Genomic DNA, 18,035 nt, shown 5'->3' with positions numbered 1-18,035 from the left:
CAGAAGGAAAGGCCGGCCGGATGCCCCACGCTCGCTTCCACCCTCTTCCCAGTGAGCGGCCCGACGTGGTGCGGTGCGGTGCGATGCGGTGCGGTGCGGTGCGGGATGGAAGCGGAGGCGGGCGTGGGGCCAAGCCGGGAGCAGCGTGCAAGAGTCCCGGGATCGGTGAAGGCCGGGGCTTGCGCCACAGCGCCTTGCCAGGGTCCTCTTGCGCCGCCTCCGCCACCCGCCCGGGGCCCGCGGCGGAGGGCGGCGGCAGCCAGGCAGGCAGGCAGGCAGGTAGGCAGGCAGGCGCGTGCATGGGTGAAGCGCGGCACCCGCTGGGCTTGGGACGCGTGGAGCAGGCTCTTGAGGCGCCCAGCGGCAGCCGCCGGCGTCTACGGCCATACCACCCTGAACGCGCCCGATCTCGTCTGATCTCGGAAGCTAAGCAGGGTCGGGCCTGGTTAGTACTTGGATGGGAGACCGCCTGGGAATACCGGGTGCTGTAGGCTTTTGCCTTTTGCCTTTTGCCTCTGGCCTCCTTGACCTCTCCTTTGGCGCCCGCCGCCCCTCCCCCCTCCCTCCGTGTGTCCCTCTCTCCCCGGGGAGCGCGTCTCCTGGGGCCAAACACACCCCGCCCACTGCTCCCTCAGCTCCTCCCGGGCCGGCAAAGCGGCCTGGCCTGGCCTGGCCTGGCCTAGCCTAGCCTGGCCCCGCCCCGCTTCGCCCCGCCCCGCCCCGCCCCGCCCCGCCCCGCCCCCCGAGCCCGCACACCGCACACCCCACGGCACTTCACAAGGGGTCCGCTCGCCGCTCCCCGCTCCCCACTGCCCGCACCAGGCTAAATCCCACTGCACCGGCTGGAAGCCACGCCCCAGCTTTGCACCTTTCCTGACACTGCACCCGCACGCACGGAGGGGTGGGGGGGTGCGGTGAGGGCGGGACCGGGGGCTGGCGCCTGGGGACTGGAGGGTGGGGGCTGGCTGGGTGGATACAAGAACCCAGGAGCGGGCGGGGAGGGCGGGGCAGCGAGACCCCACACTCGGACTCCGCCACGGGCCTGGGCTCCCTGGGTCCCGGACCTCTTCCCTCCCTCGAGCCCTCATCCCCAGGGCCCCCGGCGTTTGGCGAGGCCCAGCTAGGGCAGCGGGCTCGGGCTGGTGATGTTCTCTGGGGGCGCTGGGGCCTCCGGGGTGGCTTTGCACCAGGTGGGGCGGACGGGAATGAAAGGCGGGGGGGTTGGGGGGGCTGGCTGCGCTCGCCCTGGGACTGGGGAGGAGGCGCTGAGAACCCGGCGGGGTGTGGGGGGGGGGGGGCCCAGAAGGAAAGGCCGGCCGGATGCCCCACGCTCGCTTCCACCCTCTTCCCAGTGAGCGGCCCGACGTGGTGCGGTGCGGTGCGATGCGGTGCGGTGCGGTGCGGGATGGAAGCGGAGGCGGGCGTGGGGCCAAGCCGGGAGCAGCGTGCAAGAGTCCCGGGATCGGTGAAGGCCGGGGCTTGCGCCACAGCGCCTTGCCAGGGTCCTCTTGCGCCGCCTCCGCCACCCGCCCGGGGCCCGCGGCGGAGGGCGGCGGCAGCCAGGCAGGCAGGCAGGCAGGCGCGTGCATGGGTGAAGCGCGGCACCCGCTGGGCTTGGGACGCGTGGAGCAGGCTCTTGAGGCGCCCAGCGGCAGCCGCCGGCGTCTACGGCCATACCACCCTGAACGCGCCCGATCTCGTCTGATCTCGGAAGCTAAGCAGGGTCGGGCCTGGTTAGTACTTGGATGGGAGACCGCCTGGGAATACCGGGTGCTGTAGGCTTTTGCCTTTTGCCTTTTGCCTCTGGCTCCTTGACCTCTCCTTTGGCGCCCGCCGCCCCTCCCCCCTCCCTCCGTGTGTCCCTCTCTCCCCGGGGAGCGCGTCTCCTGGGGCCAAACACACCCCGCCCACTGCTCCCTCAGCTCCTCCCGGGCCGGCAAAGCGGCCTGGCCTGGCCTGGCCTGGCCTGGCCTGGCCTAGCCTAGCCTGGCCCCGCCCCGCTTCGCCCCGCCCCGCCCCGCCCCCCGAGCCCGCACACCGCACACCCCACGGCACTTCACAAGGGGTCCGCTCGCCGCTCCCCGCTCCCCACTGCCCGCACCAGGCTAAATCCCACTGCACCGGCTGGAAGCCACGCCCCAGCTTTGCACCTTTCCTGACACTGCACCCGCACGCACGGAGGGGTGGGGGGGTGCGGTGAGGGCGGGACCGGGGGCTGGCGCCTGGGGACTGGAGGGTGGGGGCTGGCTGGGTGGATACAAGAACCCAGGAGCGGGCGGGGAGGGCGGGGCAGCGAGACCCCACACTCGGACTCCGCCACGGGCCTGGGCTCCCTGGGTCCCGGACCTCTTCCCTCCCTCGAGCCCTCATCCCCAGGGCCCCCGGCGTTTGGCGAGGCCCAGCTAGGGCAGCGGGCTCGGGCTGGTGATGTTCTCTGGGGGCGCTGGGGCCTCCGGGGTGGCTTTGCACCAGGTGGGGCGGACGGGAATGAAAGGCGGGGGGGTTGGGGGGGCTGGCTGCGCTCGCCCTGGGACTGGGGAGGAGGCGCTGAGAACCCGGCGGGGTGTGGGGGGGGGGGCCCAGAAGGAAAGGCCGGCCGGATGCCCCACGCTCGCTTCCACCCTCTTCCCAGTGAGCGGCCCGACGTGGTGCGGTGCGGTGCGATGCGGTGCGGTGCGGTGCGGGATGGAAGCGGAGGCGGGCGTGGGGCCAAGCCGGGAGCAGCGTGCAAGAGTCCCGGGATCGGTGAAGGCCGGGGCTTGCGCCACAGCGCCTTGCCAGGGTCCTCTTGCGCCGCCTCCGCCACCCGCCCGGGGCCCGCGGCGGAGGGCGGCGGCAGCCAGGCAGGCAGGCAGGCAGGTAGGCAGGCAGGCGCGTGCATGGGTGAAGCGCGGCACCCGCTGGGCTTGGGACGCGTGGAGCAGGCTCTTGAGGCGCCCAGCGGCAGCCGCCGGCGTCTACGGCCATACCACCCTGAACGCGCCCGATCTCGTCTGATCTCGGAAGCTAAGCAGGGTCGGGTCTGGTTAGTACTTGGATGGGAGACCGCCTGGGAATACCGGGTGCTGTAGGCTTTTGCCTTTTGCCTTTTGCCTCTGGCCTCCTTGACCTCTCCTTTGGCGCCCGCCGCCCCTCCCCCCTCCCTCCGTGTGTCCCTCTCTCCCCGGGGAGCGCGTCTCCTGGGGCCAAACACACCCCGCCCACTGCTCCCTCAGCTCCTCCCGGGCCGGCAAAGCGGCCTGGCCTGGCCTAGCCTAGCCTGGCCCCGCCCCCCGAGCCCCGCCCCGCCCCCCGAGCCCGCACACCGCACACCCCACGGCACTTCACAAGGGGACCGCTCGCCGCTCCCCGCTCCCCACTGCCCGCACCAGGCTAAATCCCACTGCACCGGCTGGAAGCCACGCCCCAGCTTTGCACCTTTCCTGACACTGCACCCGCACGCACGGAGGGGTGGGGGGGTGCGGTGAGGGCGGGACCGGGGGCTGGCGCCTGGGGACTGGAGGGTGGGGGCTGGCTGGGTGGATACAAGAACCCAGGAGCGGGCGGGGAGGGCGGGGCAGCGAGACCCCACACTCGGACTCCGCCACGGGCCTGGGCTCCCTGGGTCCCGGACCTCTTCCCTCCCTCGAGCCCTCATCCCCAGGGCCCCCGGCGTTTGGCGAGGCCCAGCTAGGGCAGCGGGGCTCGGGCTGGTGATGTTCTCTGGGGGCGCTGGGGCCTCCGGGGTGGCTTTGCACCAGGTGGGGCGGACGGGAATGAAAGGCGGGGGGGTTGGGGGGGCTGGCTGCGCTCGCCCTGGGACTGGGGAGGAGGCGCTGAGAACCCGGCGGGGTGTGGGGGGGGGGGGGGCCCAGAAGGAAAGGCCGGCCGGATGCCCCACGCTCGCTTCCACCCTCTTCCCAGTGAGCGGCCCGACGTGGTGCGGTGCGGTGCGATGCGGTGCGGTGCGGTGCGGGATGGAAGCGGAGGCGGGCGTGGGGCCAAGCCGGGAGCAGCGTGCAAGAGTCCCGGGATCGGTGAAGGCCGGGGCTTGCGCCACAGCGCCTTGCCAGGGTCCTCTTGCGCCGCCTCCGCCACCCGCCCGGGGCCCGCGGCGGAGGGCGGCGGCAGCCAGGCAGGCAGGCAGGCAGGTAGGCAGGCAGGCGCGTGCATGGGTGAAGCGCGGCACCCGCTGGGCTTGGGACGCGTGGAGCAGGCTCTTGAGGCGCCCAGCGGCAGCCGCCGGCGTCTACGGCCATACCACCCTGAACGCGCCCGATCTCGTCTGATCTCGGAAGCTAAGCAGGGTCGGGTCTGGTTAGTACTTGGATGGGAGACCGCCTGTGAATACCGGGTGCTGTAGGCTTTTGCCTTTTGCCTTTTGCCTCTGGCCTACTTGACCTCTCCTTTGGCGCCCGCCGCCCCTCCCCCCTCCCTCCGTGTGTCCCTCTCTCCCCGGGGAGCGCGTCTCCTGGGGCCAAACACACCCCGCCCACTGCTCCCTCAGCTCCTCCCGGGCCGGCAAAGCGGCCTGGCCTGGCCTAGCCTAGCCTGGCCCCGCCCCCCGAGCCCCGCCCCGCCCCCGAGCCCGCACACCGCACACCCCACGGCACTTCACAAGGGGACCGCTCGCCGCTCCCCGCTCCCCACTGCCCGCACCAGGCTAAATCCCACTGCACCGGCTGGAAGCCACGCCCCAGCTTTGCACCTTTCCTGACACTGCACCCGCACGCACGGAGGGGTGGGGGGGTGCGGTGAGGGCGGGACCGGGGGCTGGCGCCTGGGGACTGGAGGGTGGGGGCTGGCTGGGTGGATACAAGAACCCAGGAGCGGGCGGGGAGGGCGGGGCAGCGAGACCCCACACTCGGACTCCGCCACGGGCCTGGGCTCCCTGGGTCCCGGACCTCTTCCCTCCCTCGAGCCCTCATCCCCAGGGCCCCCGGCGTTTGGCGAGGCCCAGCTAGGGCAGCGGGCTCGGGCTGGTGATGTTCTCTGGGGGCGCTGGGGGCCTCCGGGGTGGCTTTGCACCAGGTGGGGCGGACGGGAATGAAAGGCGGGGGGGTTGGGGGGGCTGGCTGCGCTCGCCCTGGGACTGGGGAGGAGTCGCTGAGAACCCGGCGGGGTGTGGGGGGGGGGGCCCAGAAGGAAAGGCCGGCCGGATGCCCCACGCTCGCTTCCACCCTCTTCCCAGTGAGCGGCCCGACGTGGTGCGGTGCGGTGCGATGCGGTGCGGTGCGGTGCGGGATGGAAGCGGAGGCGGGCGTGGGGCCAAGCCGGGAGCAGCGTGCAAGAGTCCCGGGATCGGTGAAGGCCGGGGCTTGCGCCACAGCGCCTTGCCAGGGTCCTCTTGCGCCGCCTCCGCCACCCGCCCGGGGCCCGCGGCGGAGGGCGGCGGCAGCCAGGCAGGCAGGCAGGCAGGTAGGCAGGCAGGCGCGTGCATGGGTGAAGCGCGGCACCCGCTGGGCTTGGGACGCGTGGAGCAGGCTCTTGAGGCGCCCAGCGGCAGCCGCCGGCGTCTACGGCCATACCACCCTGAACGCGCCCGATCTCGTCTGATCTCGGAAGCTAAGCAGGGTCGGGTCTGGTTAGTACTTGGATGGGAGACCGCCTGTGAATACCGGGTGCTGTAGGCTTTTGCCTTTTGCCTTTTGCCTCTGGCCTCCTTGACCTCTCCTTTGGCGCCCGCCGCCCCTCCCCCCTCCCTCCGTGTGTCCCTCTCTCCCCGGGGAGCGCGTCTCCTGGGGCCAAACACACCCCGCCCACTGCTCCCTCAGCTCCTCCCGGGCCGGCAAAGCGGCCTGGCCTGGCCTAGCCTAGCCTGGCCCCGCCCCCCGAGCCCCGCCCCGCCCCCCGAGCCCGCACACCGCACACCCCACGGCACTTCACAAGGGGACCGCTCGCCGCTCCCCGCTCCCCACTGCCCGCACCAGGCTAAATCCCACTGCACCGGCTGGAAGCCACGCCCCAGCTTTGCACCTTTCCTGACACTGCACCCGCACGCACGGAGGGGTGGGGGGGTGCGGTGAGGGCGGGACCGGGGGCTGGCGCCTGGGGACTGGAGGGTGGGGGCTGGCTGGGTGGATACAAGAACCCAGGAGCGGGCGGGGAGGGCGGGGCAGCGAGACCCCACACTCGGACTCCGCCACGGGCCTGGGCTCCCTGGGTCCCGGACCTCTTCCCTCCCTCGAGCCCTCATCCCCAGGGCCCCCGGCGTTTGGCGAGGCCCAGCTAGGGCAGCGGGCTCGGGCTGGTGATGTTCTCTGGGGGCGCTGGGGCCTCCGGGGTGGCTTTGCACCAGGTGGGGCGGACGGGAATGAAAGGCGGGGGGGTTGGGGGGGCTGGCTGCGCTCGCCCTGGGACTGGGGAGGAGGCGCTGAGAACCCGGCGGGGTGTGGGGGGGGGGGGCCCAGAAGGAAAGGCCGGCCGGATGCCCCACGCTCGCTTCCACCCTCTTCCCAGTGAGCGGCCCGACGTGGTGCGGTGCGGTGCGATGCGGTGCGGTGCGGTGCGGGATGGAAGCGGAGGCGGGCGTGGGGCCAAGCCGGGAGCAGCGTGCAAGAGTCCCGGGATCGGTGAAGGCCGGGGCTTGCGCCACAGCGCCTTGCCAGGGTCCTCTTGCGCCGCCTCCGCCACCCGCCCGGGGCCCGCGGCGGAGGGCGGCGGCAGCCAGGCAGGCAGGCAGGCAGGTAGGCAGGCAGGCGCGTGCATGGGTGAAGCGCGGCACCCGCTGGGCTTGGGACGCGTGGAGCAGGCTCTTGAGGCGCCCAGCGGCAGCCGCCGGCGTCTACGGCCATACCACCCTGAACGCGCCCGATCTCGTCTGATCTCGGAAGCTAAGCAGGGTCGGGTCTGGTTAGTACTTGGATGGGAGACCGCCTGTGAATACCGGGTGCTGTAGGCTTTTGCCTTTTGCCTTTTGCCTCTGGCCTACTTGACCTCTCCTTTGGCGCCCGCCGCCCCTCCCCCCTCCCTCCGTGTGTCCCTCTCTCCCCGGGGAGCGCGTCTCCTGGGGCCAAACACACCCCGCCCACTGCTCCCTCAGCTCCTCCCGGGCCGGCAAAGCGGCCTGGCCTGGCCTAGCCTAGCCTGGCCCCGCCCCCCGAGCCCCGCCCCGCCCCCCGAGCCCGCACACCGCACACCCCACGGCACTTCACAAGGGGACCGCTTGCCGCTCCCCGCTCCCCACTGCCCGCACCAGGCTAAATCCCACTGCACCGGCTGGAAGCCACGCCCCAGCTTTGCACCTTTCCTGACACTGCACCCGCACGCACGGAGGGGTGGGGGGGTGCGGTGAGGGCGGGACCGGGGGCTGGCGCCTGGGGACTGGAGGGTGGGGGCTGGCTGGGTGGATACAAGAACCCAGGAGCGGGCGGGGAGGGCGGGGCAGCGAGACCCCACACTCGGACTCCGCCACGGGCCTGGGCTCCCTGGGTCCCGGACCTCTTCCCTCCCTCGAGCCCTCATCCCCAGGGCCCCCGGCGTTTGGCGAGGCCCAGCTAGGGCAGCGGGCTCGGGCTGGTGATGTTCTCTGGGGGCGCTGGGGCCTCCGGGGTGGCTTTGCACCAGGTGGGGCGGACGGGAATGAAAGGCGGGGGGGTTGGGGGGGCTGGCTGCGCTCGCCCTGGGACTGGGGAGGAGTCGCTGAGAACCCGGCGGGGTGTGGGGGGGGGGGCCCAGAAGGAAAGGCCGGCCGGATGCCCCACGCTCGCTTCCACCCTCTTCCCAGTGAGCGGCCCGACGTGGTGCGGTGCGGTGCGATGCGGTGCGGTGCGGTGCGGGATGGAAGCGGAGGCGGGCGTGGGGCCAAGCCGGGAGCAGCGTGCAAGAGTCCCGGGATCGGTGAAGGCCGGGGCTTGCGCCACAGCGCCTTGCCAGGGTCCTCTTGCGCCGCCTCCGCCACCCGCCCGGGGCCCGCGGCGGAGGGCGGCGGCAGCCAGGCAGGCAGGCAGGCAGGTAGGCAGGCAGGCGCGTGCATGGGTGAAGCGCGGCACCCGCTGGGCTTGGGACGCGTGGAGCAGGCTCTTGAGGCGCCCAGCGGCAGCCGCCGGCGTCTACGGCCATACCACCCTGAACGCGCCCGATCTCGTCTGATCTCGGAAGCTAAGCAGGGTCGGGTCTGGTTAGTACTTGGATGGGAGACCGCCTGTGAATACCGGGTGCTGTAGGCTTTTGCCTTTTGCCTTTTGCCTCTGGCCTCCTTGACCTCTCCTTTGGCGCCCGCCGCCCCTCCCCCCTCCCTCCGTGTGTCCCTCTCTCCCCGGGGAGCGCGTCTCCTGGGGCCAAACACACCCCGCCCACTGCTCCCTCAGCTCCTCCCGGGCCGGCAAAGCGGCCTGGCCTGGCCTAGCCTAGCCTGGCCCCGCCCCCCGAGCCCCGCCCCGCCCCCCGAGCCCGCACACCGCACACCCCACGGCACTTCACAAGGGGACCGCTCGCCGCTCCCCGCTCCCCACTGCCGCACCAGGCTAAATCCCACTGCACCGGCTGGAAGCCACGCCCCAGCTTTGCACCTTTCCTGACACTGCACCCGCACGCACGGAGGGGTGGGGGGTGCGGTGAGGGCGGGACCGGGGGCTGGCGCCTGGGGACTGGAGGGTGGGGGCTGGCTGGGTGGATACAAGAACCCAGGAGCGGGCGGGGAGGGCGGGGCAGCGAGACCCCACACTCGGACTCCGCCACGGGCCTGGGCTCCCTGGGTCCCGGACCTCTTCCCTCCCTCGAGCCCTCATCCCCAGGGCCCCCGGCGTTTGGCGAGGCCCAGCTAGGGCAGCGGGCTCGGGCTGGTGATGTTCTCTGGGGGCGCTGGGGCCTCCGGGGTGGCTTTGCACCAGGTGGGGCGGACGGGAATGAAAGGCGGGGGGGTTGGGGGGGCTGGCTGCGCTCGCCCTGGGACTGGGGAGGAGGCGCTGAGAACCCGGCGGGGTGTGGGGGGGGGGGGCCCAGAAGGAAAGGCCGGCCGGATGCCCCACGCTCGCTTCCACCCTCTTCCCAGTGAGCGGCCCGACGTGGTGCGGTGCGGTGCGATGCGGTGCGGTGCGGTGCGGGATGGAAGCGGAGGCGGGCGTGGGGCCAAGCCGGGAGCAGCGTGCAAGAGTCCCGGGATCGGTGAAGGCCGGGGCTTGCGCCACAGCGCCTTGCCAGGGTCCTCTTGCGCCGCCTCCGCCACCCGCCCGGGGCCCGCGGCGGAGGGCGGCGGCAGCCAGGCAGGCAGGCAGGCAGGTAGGCAGGCAGGCGCGTGCATGGGTGAAGCGCGGCACCCGCTGGGCTTGGGACGCGTGGAGCAGGCTCTTGAGGCGCCCAGCGGCAGCCGCCGGCGTCTACGGCCATACCACCCTGAACGCGCCCGATCTCGTCTGATCTCGGAAGCTAAGCAGGGTCGGGTCTGGTTAGTACTTGGATGGGAGACCGCCTGTGAATACCGGGTGCTGTAGGCTTTTGCCTTTTGCCTTTTGCCTCTGGCCTACTTGACCTCTCCTTTGGCGCCCGCCGCCCTCCCCCCTCCCTCCGTGTGTCCCTCTCTCCCCGGGGAGCGCGTCTCCTGGGGCCAAACACACCCCGCCCACTGCTCCCTCAGCTCCTCCCGGGCCGGCAAAGCGGCCTGGCCTGGCCTAGCCTAGCCTGGCCCCGCCCCCCGAGCCCCGCCCCGCCCCCGAGCCCGCACACCGCACACCCCACGGCACTTCACAAGGGGACCGCTTGCCGCTCCCCGCTCCCCACTGCCCGCACCAGGCTAAATCCCACTGCACCGGCTGGAAGCCACGCCCCAGCTTTGCACCTTTCCTGACACTGCACCCGCACGCACGGAGGGGTGGGGGGGTGCGGTGAGGGCGGGACCGGGGGCTGGCGCCTGGGGACTGGAGGGTGGGGGCTGGCTGGGTGGATACAAGAACCCAGGAGCGGGCGGGGAGGGCGGGGCAGCGAGACCCCACACTCGGACTCCGCCACGGGCCTGGGCTCCCTGGGTCCCGGACCTCTTCCCTCCCTCGAGCCCTCATCCCCAGGGCCCCCGGCGTTTGGCGAGGCCCAGCTAGGGCAGCGGGCTCGGGCTGGTGATGTTCTCTGGGGGCGCTGGGGCCTCCGGGGTGGCTTTGCACCAGGTGGGGCGGACGGGAATGAAAGGCGGGGGGGTTGGGGGGGCTGGCTGCGCTCGCCCTGGGACTGGGGAGGAGGCGCTGAGAACCCGGCGGGGTGTGGGGGGGGGGGGCCCAGAAGGAAAGGCCGGCCGGATGCCCCACGCTCGCTTCCACCCTCTTCCCAGTGAGCGGCCCGACGTGGTGCGGTGCGGTGCGATGCGGTGCGGTGCGGTGCGGGATGGAAGCGGAGGCGGGCGTGGGGCCAAGCCAGGAGCAGCGTGCAAGAGTCCCGGGATCGGTGAAGGCCGGGGCTTGCGCCACAGCGCCTTGCCAGGGTCCTCTTGCGCCGCCTCCGCCACCCGCCCGGGGCCCGCGGCGGAGGGCGGCGGCAGCCAGGCAGGCAGGCAGGCAGGCAGGTAGGCAGGCAGGCGCGTGCATGGGTGAAGCGCGGCACCCGCTGGGCTTGGGACGCGTGGAGCAGGCTCTTGAGGCGCCCAGCGGCAGCCGCCGGCGTCTACGGCCATACCACCCTGAACGCGCCCGATCTCGTCTGATCTCGGAAGCTAAGCAGGGTCGGGCCTGGTTAGTACTTGGATGGGAGACCGCCTGGGAATACCGGGTGCTGTAGGCTTTTGCCTTTTGCCTTTTGCCTCTGGCCTCCTTGACCTCTCCTTTGGCGCCCGCCGCCCCTCCCCCCTCCCTCCGTGTGTCCCTCTCTCCCCGGGGAGCGCGTCTCCTGGGGCCAAACACACCCCGCCCACTGCTCCCTCAGCTCCTCCCGGGCCGGCAAAGCGGCCTGGCCTGGCCTGGCCTGGCCTAGCCTAGCCTGGCCCCGCCCCGCTTCGCCCCGCCCCGCCCCGCCCCGCCCCGCCCCGCCCCCCGAGCCCGCACACCGCACACCCCACGGCACTTCACAAGGGGTCCGCTCGCCGCTCCCCGCTCCCCACTGCCCGCACCAGGCTAAATCCCACTGCACCGGCTGGAAGCCACGCCCCAGCTTTGCACCTTTCCTGACACTGCACCCGCACGCACGGAGGGGTGGGGGGGTGCGGTGAGGGCGGGACCGGGGGCTGGCGCCTGGGGACTGGAGGGTGGGGGCTGGCTGGGTGGATACAAGAACCCAGGAGCGGGCGGGGAGGGCGGGGCAGCGAGACCCCACACTCGGACTCCGCCACGGGCCTGGGCTCCCTGGGTCCCGGACCTCTTCCCTCCCTCGAGCCCTCATCCCCAGGGCCCCCGGCGTTTGGCGAGGCCCAGCTAGGGCAGCGGGCTCGGGCTGGTGATGTTCTCTGGGGGCGCTGGGGCCTCCGGGGTGGCTTTGCACCAGGTGGGGCGGACGGGAATGAAAGGCGGGGGGGTTGGGGGGGCTGGCTGCGCTCGCCCTGGGACTGGGGAGGAGGCGCTGAGAACCCGGCGGGGTGTGGGGGGGGGGGGCCCAGAAGGAAAGGCCGGCCGGATGCCCCACGCTCGCTTCCACCCTCTTCCCAGTGAGCGGCCCGACGTGGTGCGGTGCGGTGCGATGCGGTGCGGTGCGGTGCGGGATGGAAGCGGAGGCGGGCGTGGGGCCAAGCCGGGAGCAGCGTGCAAGAGTCCCGGGATCGGTGAAGGCCGGGGCTTGCGCCACAGCGCCTTGCCAGGGTCCTCTTGCGCCGCCTCCGCCACCCGCCCGGGGCCCGCGGCGGAGGGCGGCGGCAGCCAGGCAGGCAGGCAGGCAGGCGCGTGCATGGGTGAAGCGCGGCACCCGCTGGGCTTGGGACGCGTGGAGCAGGCTCTTGAGGCGCCCAGCGGCAGCCGCCGGCGTCTACGGCCATACCACCCTGAACGCGCCCGATCTCGTCTGATCTCGGAAGCTAAGCAGGGTCGGGCCTGGTTAGTACTTGGATGGGAGACCGCCTGGGAATACCGGGTGCTGTAGGCTTTTGTCTTTTGCCTTTTGCCTCTGGCCTCCTTGACCTCTCCTTTGGCGCCCGCCGCCCCTCCCCCCTCCCTCCGTGTGTCCCTCTCTCCCCGGGGAGCGCGTCTCCTGGGGCCAAACACACCCCGCCCACTGCTCCCTCAGCTCCTCCCGGGCCGGCAAAGCGGCCTGGCCTGGCCTGGCCTGGCCTAGCCTAGCCTGGCCCCGCCCCGCTTCGCCCCGCCCCGCCCCGCCCCGCCCCGCCCCCCGAGCCCGCACACCGCACACCCCACGGCACTTCACAAGGGGTCCGCTCGCCGCTCCCCGCTCCCCACTGCCCGCACCAGGCTAAATCCCACTGCACCGGCTGGAAGCCACGCCCCAGCTTTGCACCTTTCCTGACACTGCACCCGCACGCACGGAGGGGTGGGGGGGTGCGGTGAGGGCGGGACCGGGGGCTGGCGCCTGGGGACTGGAGGGTGGGGGCTGGCTGGGTGGATACAAGAACCCAGGAGCGGGCGGGGAGGGCGGGGCAGCGAGACCCCACACTCGGACTCCGCCACGGGCCTGGGCTCCCTGGGTCCCGGACCTCTTCCCTCCCTCGAGCCCTCATCCCCAGGGCCCCCGGCGTTTGGCGAGGCCCAGCTAGGGCAGCGGGCTCGGGCTGGTGATGTTCTCTGGGGGCGCTGGGGCCTCCGGGGTGGCTTTGCACCAGGTGGGGCGGACGGGAATGAAAGGCGGGGGGGTTGGGGGGGCTGGCTGCGCTCGCCCTGGGACTGGGGAGGAGGCGCTGAGAACCCGGCGGGGTGTGGGGGGGGGGGGGCCCAGAAGGAAAGGCCGGCCGGATGCCCCACGCTCGCTTCCACCCTCTTCCCAGTGAGCGGCCCGACGTGGTGCGGTGCGGTGCGATGCGGTGCGGTGCGGTGCGGGATGGAAGCGGAGGCGGGCGTGGGGCCAAGCCGGGAGCAGCGTGCAAGAGTCCCGGGATCGGTGAAGGCCGGGGCTTGCGCCACAGCGCCTTGCCAGGGTCCTCTTGCGCCGCCTCCGCCACCCGCCCGGGGCCCGCGGCGGAGGGCGGCGGCAGGCAGGCAGGCAGGCAGGCAGGTAGGCAGGCAGGCGCGTGCATGGGTGAAGCGCGGCACCCGCTGGGCTTGGGACGCGTGGAGCAGGCTCTTGAGGCGCCCAGCGGCAGCCGCCGGCGTCTACGGCCATACCACCCTGAATGCGCCCGATCTCGTCTGATCTCGGAAGCTAAGCAGGGTCGGGCCTGGTTAGTACTTGGATGGGAGACCGCCTGGGAATACCGGGTGCTGTAGGCTTTTGCCTTTTGCCTTTTGCCTCTGGCCTCCTTGACCTCTCCTTTGGCGCCCGCCGCCCCTCCCCCCTCCCTCCGTGTGTCCCTCTCTCCCCGGGGAGCGCGTCTCCTGGGGCCAAACACACCCCGCCCACTGCTCCCTCAGCTCCTCCCGGGCCGGCAAAGCGGCCTGGCCTGGCCTGGCCTGGCCTAGCCTAGCCTGGCCCCGCCCCGCTTCGCCCCGCCCCGCCCCGCCCCGCCCCGCCCCCCGAGCCCGCACACCGCACACCCCACGGCACTTCACAAGGGGTCCGCTCGCCGCTCCCCGCTCCCCACTGCCCGCACCAGGCTAAATCCCACTGCACCGGCTGGAAGCCACGCCCCAGCTTTGCACCTTTCCTGACACTGCACCCGCACGCACGGAGGGGTGGGGGGGTGCGGTGAGGGCGGGACCGGGGGCTGGCGCCTGGGGACTGGAGGGTGGGGGCTGGCTGGGTGGATACAAGAACCCAGGAGCGGGCGGGGAGGGCGGGGCAGCGAGACCCCACACTCGGACTCCGCCACGGGCCTGGGCTCCCTGGGTCCCGGACCTCTTCCCTCCCTCGAGCCCTCATCCCCAGGGCCCCCGGCGTTTGGCGAGGCCCAGCTAGGGCAGCGGGCTCGGGCTGGTGATGTTCTCTGGGGGCGCTGGGGCCTCCGGGGTGGCTTTGCACCAGGTGGGGCGGACGGGAATGAAAGGCGGGGGGGTTGGGGGGGCTGGCTGCGCTCGCCCTGGGACTGGGGAGGAGGCGCTGAGAACCCGGCGGGGTGTGGGGGGGGGGGGGCCCAGAAGGAAAGGCCGGCCGGATGCCCCACGCTCGCTTCCACCCTCTTCCCAGTGAGCGGCCCGACGTGGTGCGGTGCGGTGCGATGCGGTGCGGTGCGGTGCGGGATGGAAGCGGAGGCGGGCGTGGGGCCAAGCCGGGAGCAGCGTGCAAGAGTCCCGGGATCGGTGAAGGCCGGGGCTTGCGCCACAGCGCCTTGCCAGGGTCCTCTTGCGCCGCCTCCGCCACCCGCCCGGGGCCCGCGGCGGAGGGCGGCGGCAGCCAGGCAGGCAGGCAGGCAGGCGCGTGCATGGGTGAAGCGCGGCACCCGCTGGGCTTGGGACGCGTGGAGCAGGCTCTTGAGGCGCCCAGCGGCAGCCGCCGGCGTCTACGGCCATACCACCCTGAACGCGCCCGATCTCGTCTGATCTCGGAAGCTAAGCAGGGTCGGGCCTGGTTAGTACTTGGATGGGAGACCGCCTGGGAATACCGGGTGCTGTAGGCTTTTGCCTTTTGCCTTTTGCCTCTGGCCTCCTTGACCTCTCCTTTGGCGCCCGCCGCCCCTCCCCCCTCCCTCCGTGTGTCCCTCTCTCCCCGGGGAGCGCGTCTCCTGGGGCCAAACACACCCCGCCCACTGCTCCCTCAGCTCCTCCCGGGCCGGCAAAGCGGCCTGGCCTGGCCTGGCCTGGCCTGGCCTGGCCTAGCCTAGCCTGGCCCCGCCCCGCTTCGCCCCGCCCCGCCCCGCCCCGCCCCGCCCCCCGAGCCCGCACACCGCACACCCCACGGCACTTCACAAGGGGTCCGCTCGCCGCTCCCCGCTCCCCACTGCCCGCACCAGGCTAAATCCCACTGCACCGGCTGGAAGCCACGCCCCAGCTTTGCACCTTTCCTGACACTGCACCCGCACGCACGGAGGGGTGGGGGGGTGCGGTGAGGGCGGGACCGGGGGCTGGCGCCTGGGGACTGGAGGGTGGGGGCTGGCTGGGTGGATACAAGAACCCAGGAGCGGGCGGGGAGGGCGGGGCAGCGAGACCCCACACTCGGACTCCGCCACGGGCCTGGGCTCCCTGGGTCCCGGACCTCTTCCCTCCCTCGAGCCCTCATCCCCAGGGCCCCCGGCGTTTGGCGAGGCCCAGCTAGGGCAGCGGGCTCGGGCTGGTGATGTTCTCTGGGGGCGCTGGGGCCTCCGGGGTGGCTTTGCACCAGGTGGGGCGGACGGGAATGAAAGGCGGGGGGGTTGGGGGGGCTGGCTGCGCTCGCCCTGGGACTGGGGAGGAGGCGCTGAGAACCCGGCGGGGTGTGGGGGGGGGGGGGCCCAGAAGGAAAGGCCGGCCGGATGCCCCACGCTCGCTTCCACCCTCTTCCCAGTGAGCGGCCCGACGTGGTGCGGTGCGGTGCGATGCGGTGCGGTGCGGTGCGGGATGGAAGCGGAGGCGGGCGTGGGGCCAAGCCGGGAGCAGCGTGCAAGAGTCCCGGGATCGGTGAAGGCCGGGGCTTGCGCCACAGCGCCTTGCCAGGGTCCTCTTGCGCCGCCTCCGCCACCCGCCCGGGGCCCGCGGCGGAGGGCGGCGGCAGCCAGGCAGGCAGGCAGGCAGGCGCGTGCATGGGTGAAGCGCGGCACCCGCTGGGCTTGGGACGCGTGGAGCAGGCTCTTGAGGCGCCCAGCGGCAGCCGCCGGCGTCTACGGCCATACCACCCTGAACGCGCCCGATCTCGTCTGATCTCGGAAGCTAAGCAGGGTCGGGTCTGGTTAGTACTTGGATGGGAGACCGCCTGTGAATACCGGGTGCTGTAGGCTTTTGCCTTTTGCCTTTTGCCTCTGGCCTCCTTGACCTCTCCTTTGGCGCCCGCCGCCCCTCCCCCCTCCCTCCGTGTGTCCCTCTCTCCCCGGGGAGCGCGTCTCCTGGGGCCAAACACACCCCGCCCACTGCTCCCTCAGCTCCTCCCGGGCCGGCAAAGCGGCCTGGCCTGGCCTAGCCTAGCCTGGCCCCGCCCCCCGAGCCCCGCCCCGCCCCCCGAGCCCGCACACCGCACACCCCACGGCACTTCACAAGGGGACCGCTCGCCGCTCCCCGCTCCCCACTGCCCGCACCAGGCTAAATCCCACTGCACCGGCTGGAAGCCACGCCCCAGCTTTGCACCTTTCCTGACACTGCACCCGCACGCACGGAGGGGTGGGGGGGTGCGGTGAGGGCGGGACCGGGGGCTGGCGCCTGGGGACTGGAGGGTGGGGGCTGGCTGGGTGGATACAAGAACCCAGGAGCGGGCGGGGAGGGCGGGGCAGCGAGACCCCACACTCGGACTCCGCCACGGGCCTGGGCTCCCTGGGTCCCGGACCTCTTCCCTCCCTCGAGCCCTCATCCCCAGGGCCCCCGGCGTTTGGCGAGGCCCAGCTAGGGCAGCGGGCTCGGGCTGGTGATGTTCTCTGGGGGCGCTGGGGCCTCCGGGGTGGCTTTGCACCAGGTGGGGCGGACGGGAATGAAAGGCGGGGGGGTTGGGGGGGCTGGCTGCGCTCGCCCTGGGACTGGGGAGGAGGCGCTGAGAACCCGGCGGGGTGTGGGGGGGGGGGGGCCCAGAAGGAAAGGCCGGCCGGATGCCCCACGCTCGCTTCCACCCTCTTCCCAGTGAGCGGCCCGACGTGGTGCGGTGCGGTGCGATGCGGTGCGGTGCGGTGCGGGATGGAAGCGGAGGCGGGCGTGGGGCCAAGCCGGGAGCAGCGTGCAAGAGTCCCGGGATCGGTGAAGGCCGGGGCTTGCGCCACAGCGCCTTGCCAGGGTCCTCTTGCGCCGCCTCCGCCACCCGCCCGGGGCCCGCGGCGGAGGGCGGCGGCAGCCAGGCAGGCAGGCAGGCAGGTAGGCAGGCAGGCGCGTGCATGGGTGAAGCGCGGCACCCGCTGGGCTTGGGACGCGTGGAGCAGGCTCTTGAGGCGCCCAGCGGCAGCCGCCGGCGTCTACGGCCATACCACCCTGAACGCGCCCGATCTCGTCTGATCTCGGAAGCTAAGCAGGGTCGGGTCTGGTTAGTACTTGGATGGGAGACCGCCTGTGAATACCGGGTGCTGTAGGCTTTTGCCTTTTGCCTTTTGCCTCTGGCCTACTTGACCTCTCCTTTGGCGCCCGCCGCCCCTCCCCCCTCCCTCCGTGTGTCCCTCTCTCCCCGGGGAGCGCGTCTCCTGGGGCCAAACACACCCCGCCCACTGCTCCCTCAGCTCCTCCCGGGCCGGCAAAGCGGCCTGGCCTGGCCTAGCCTAGCCTGGCCCCGCCCCCCGAGCCCCGCCCCGCCCCCCGAGCCCGCACACCGCACACCCCACGGCACTTCACAAGGGGACCGCTTGCCGCTCCCCGCTCCCCACTGCCCGCACCAGGCTAAATCCCACTGCACCGGCTGGAAGCCACGCCCCAGCTTTGCACCTTTCCTGACACTGCACCCGCACGCACGGAGGGGTGGGGGGGTGCGGTGAGGGCGGGACCGGGGGCTGGCGCCTGGGGACTGGAGGGTGGGGGCTGGCTGGGTGGATACAAGAACCCAGGAGCGGGCGGGGAGGGCGGGGCAGCGAGACCCCACACTCGGACTCCGCCACGGGCCTGGGCTCCCTGGGTCCCGGACCTCTTCCCTCCCTCGAGCCCTCATCCCCAGGGCCCCCGGCGTTTGGCGAGGCCCAGCTAGGGCAGCGGGCTCGGGCTGGTGATGTTCTCTGGGGGCGCTGGGGCCTCCGGGGTGGCTTTGCACCAGGTGGGGCGGACGGGAATGAAAGGCGGGGGGGTTGGGGGGGCTGGCTGCGCTCGCCCTGGGACTGGGGAGGAGGCGCTGAGAACCCGGCGGGGTGTGGGGGGGGGGGGCCCAGAAGGAAAGGCCGGCCGGATGCCCCACGCTCGCTTCCACCCTCTTCCCAGTGAGCGGCCCGACGTGGTGCGGTGCGGTGCGATGCGGTGCGGTGCGGTGCGGGATGGAAGCGGAGGCGGGCGTGGGGCCAAGCCAGGAGCAGCGTGCAA

General features: G+C 72.9%; 14 non-coding genes across 14 annotated transcripts; all 14 read left to right on the top strand.

Moving 5' to 3' along the window:
* Positions 1-375: 375 nt before the first annotated feature.
* On the top strand, positions 376-494 carry LOC125159932 (5S ribosomal RNA). Its single transcript, XR_007149994.1, has one exon. It is a non-coding gene; the product is annotated as a 5S ribosomal RNA (ribosomal RNA).
* A 1,169-nt stretch (positions 495-1,663) lies between these two features.
* Positions 1,664-1,782, top strand: LOC125159931 (5S ribosomal RNA). The gene has a single exon (XR_007149993.1). It is a non-coding gene; the product is annotated as a 5S ribosomal RNA (ribosomal RNA).
* A 1,173-nt stretch (positions 1,783-2,955) lies between these two features.
* On the top strand, positions 2,956-3,074 carry LOC125159995 (5S ribosomal RNA). Its single transcript, XR_007150055.1, has one exon. It is a non-coding gene; the product is annotated as a 5S ribosomal RNA (ribosomal RNA).
* Positions 3,075-4,226: 1,152 nt separating this feature from the next.
* LOC125160015 (5S ribosomal RNA) lies at positions 4,227-4,345 on the top strand. Its single transcript, XR_007150074.1, has one exon. It is a non-coding gene; the product is annotated as a 5S ribosomal RNA (ribosomal RNA).
* A 1,148-nt stretch (positions 4,346-5,493) lies between these two features.
* On the top strand, positions 5,494-5,612 carry LOC125160014 (5S ribosomal RNA). The gene has a single exon (XR_007150073.1). It is a non-coding gene; the product is annotated as a 5S ribosomal RNA (ribosomal RNA).
* Positions 5,613-6,761: 1,149 nt separating this feature from the next.
* LOC125160013 (5S ribosomal RNA) lies at positions 6,762-6,880 on the top strand. Its single transcript, XR_007150072.1, has one exon. It is a non-coding gene; the product is annotated as a 5S ribosomal RNA (ribosomal RNA).
* Positions 6,881-8,028: 1,148 nt separating this feature from the next.
* Positions 8,029-8,147, top strand: LOC125160012 (5S ribosomal RNA). The gene has a single exon (XR_007150071.1). It is a non-coding gene; the product is annotated as a 5S ribosomal RNA (ribosomal RNA).
* Positions 8,148-9,294: 1,147 nt separating this feature from the next.
* LOC125160011 (5S ribosomal RNA) lies at positions 9,295-9,413 on the top strand. Its single transcript, XR_007150070.1, has one exon. It is a non-coding gene; the product is annotated as a 5S ribosomal RNA (ribosomal RNA).
* Positions 9,414-10,564: 1,151 nt separating this feature from the next.
* LOC125159930 (5S ribosomal RNA) lies at positions 10,565-10,683 on the top strand. Its single transcript, XR_007149992.1, has one exon. It is a non-coding gene; the product is annotated as a 5S ribosomal RNA (ribosomal RNA).
* Positions 10,684-11,851: 1,168 nt separating this feature from the next.
* On the top strand, positions 11,852-11,970 carry LOC125159929 (5S ribosomal RNA). Its single transcript, XR_007149991.1, has one exon. It is a non-coding gene; the product is annotated as a 5S ribosomal RNA (ribosomal RNA).
* A 1,176-nt stretch (positions 11,971-13,146) lies between these two features.
* On the top strand, positions 13,147-13,265 carry LOC125160033 (5S ribosomal RNA). Its single transcript, XR_007150092.1, has one exon. It is a non-coding gene; the product is annotated as a 5S ribosomal RNA (ribosomal RNA).
* A 1,164-nt stretch (positions 13,266-14,429) lies between these two features.
* LOC125159927 (5S ribosomal RNA) lies at positions 14,430-14,548 on the top strand. The gene has a single exon (XR_007149989.1). It is a non-coding gene; the product is annotated as a 5S ribosomal RNA (ribosomal RNA).
* A 1,174-nt stretch (positions 14,549-15,722) lies between these two features.
* On the top strand, positions 15,723-15,841 carry LOC125160010 (5S ribosomal RNA). The gene has a single exon (XR_007150069.1). It is a non-coding gene; the product is annotated as a 5S ribosomal RNA (ribosomal RNA).
* Positions 15,842-16,991: 1,150 nt separating this feature from the next.
* On the top strand, positions 16,992-17,110 carry LOC125160009 (5S ribosomal RNA). The gene has a single exon (XR_007150068.1). It is a non-coding gene; the product is annotated as a 5S ribosomal RNA (ribosomal RNA).
* The last annotated feature ends 925 nt before the right edge of the window (positions 17,111-18,035 follow it).

Source organism: Prionailurus viverrinus, unplaced genomic scaffold (genome assembly GCF_022837055.1).
Source record: "Prionailurus viverrinus isolate Anna unplaced genomic scaffold, UM_Priviv_1.0 scaffold_90, whole genome shotgun sequence".
Taxonomy (NCBI): domain Eukaryota; kingdom Metazoa; phylum Chordata; class Mammalia; order Carnivora; family Felidae; genus Prionailurus; species Prionailurus viverrinus.
Note: the sequence above shows the minus strand (reverse complement) of the source record. Positions and strands in the feature narration are given on the sequence as shown.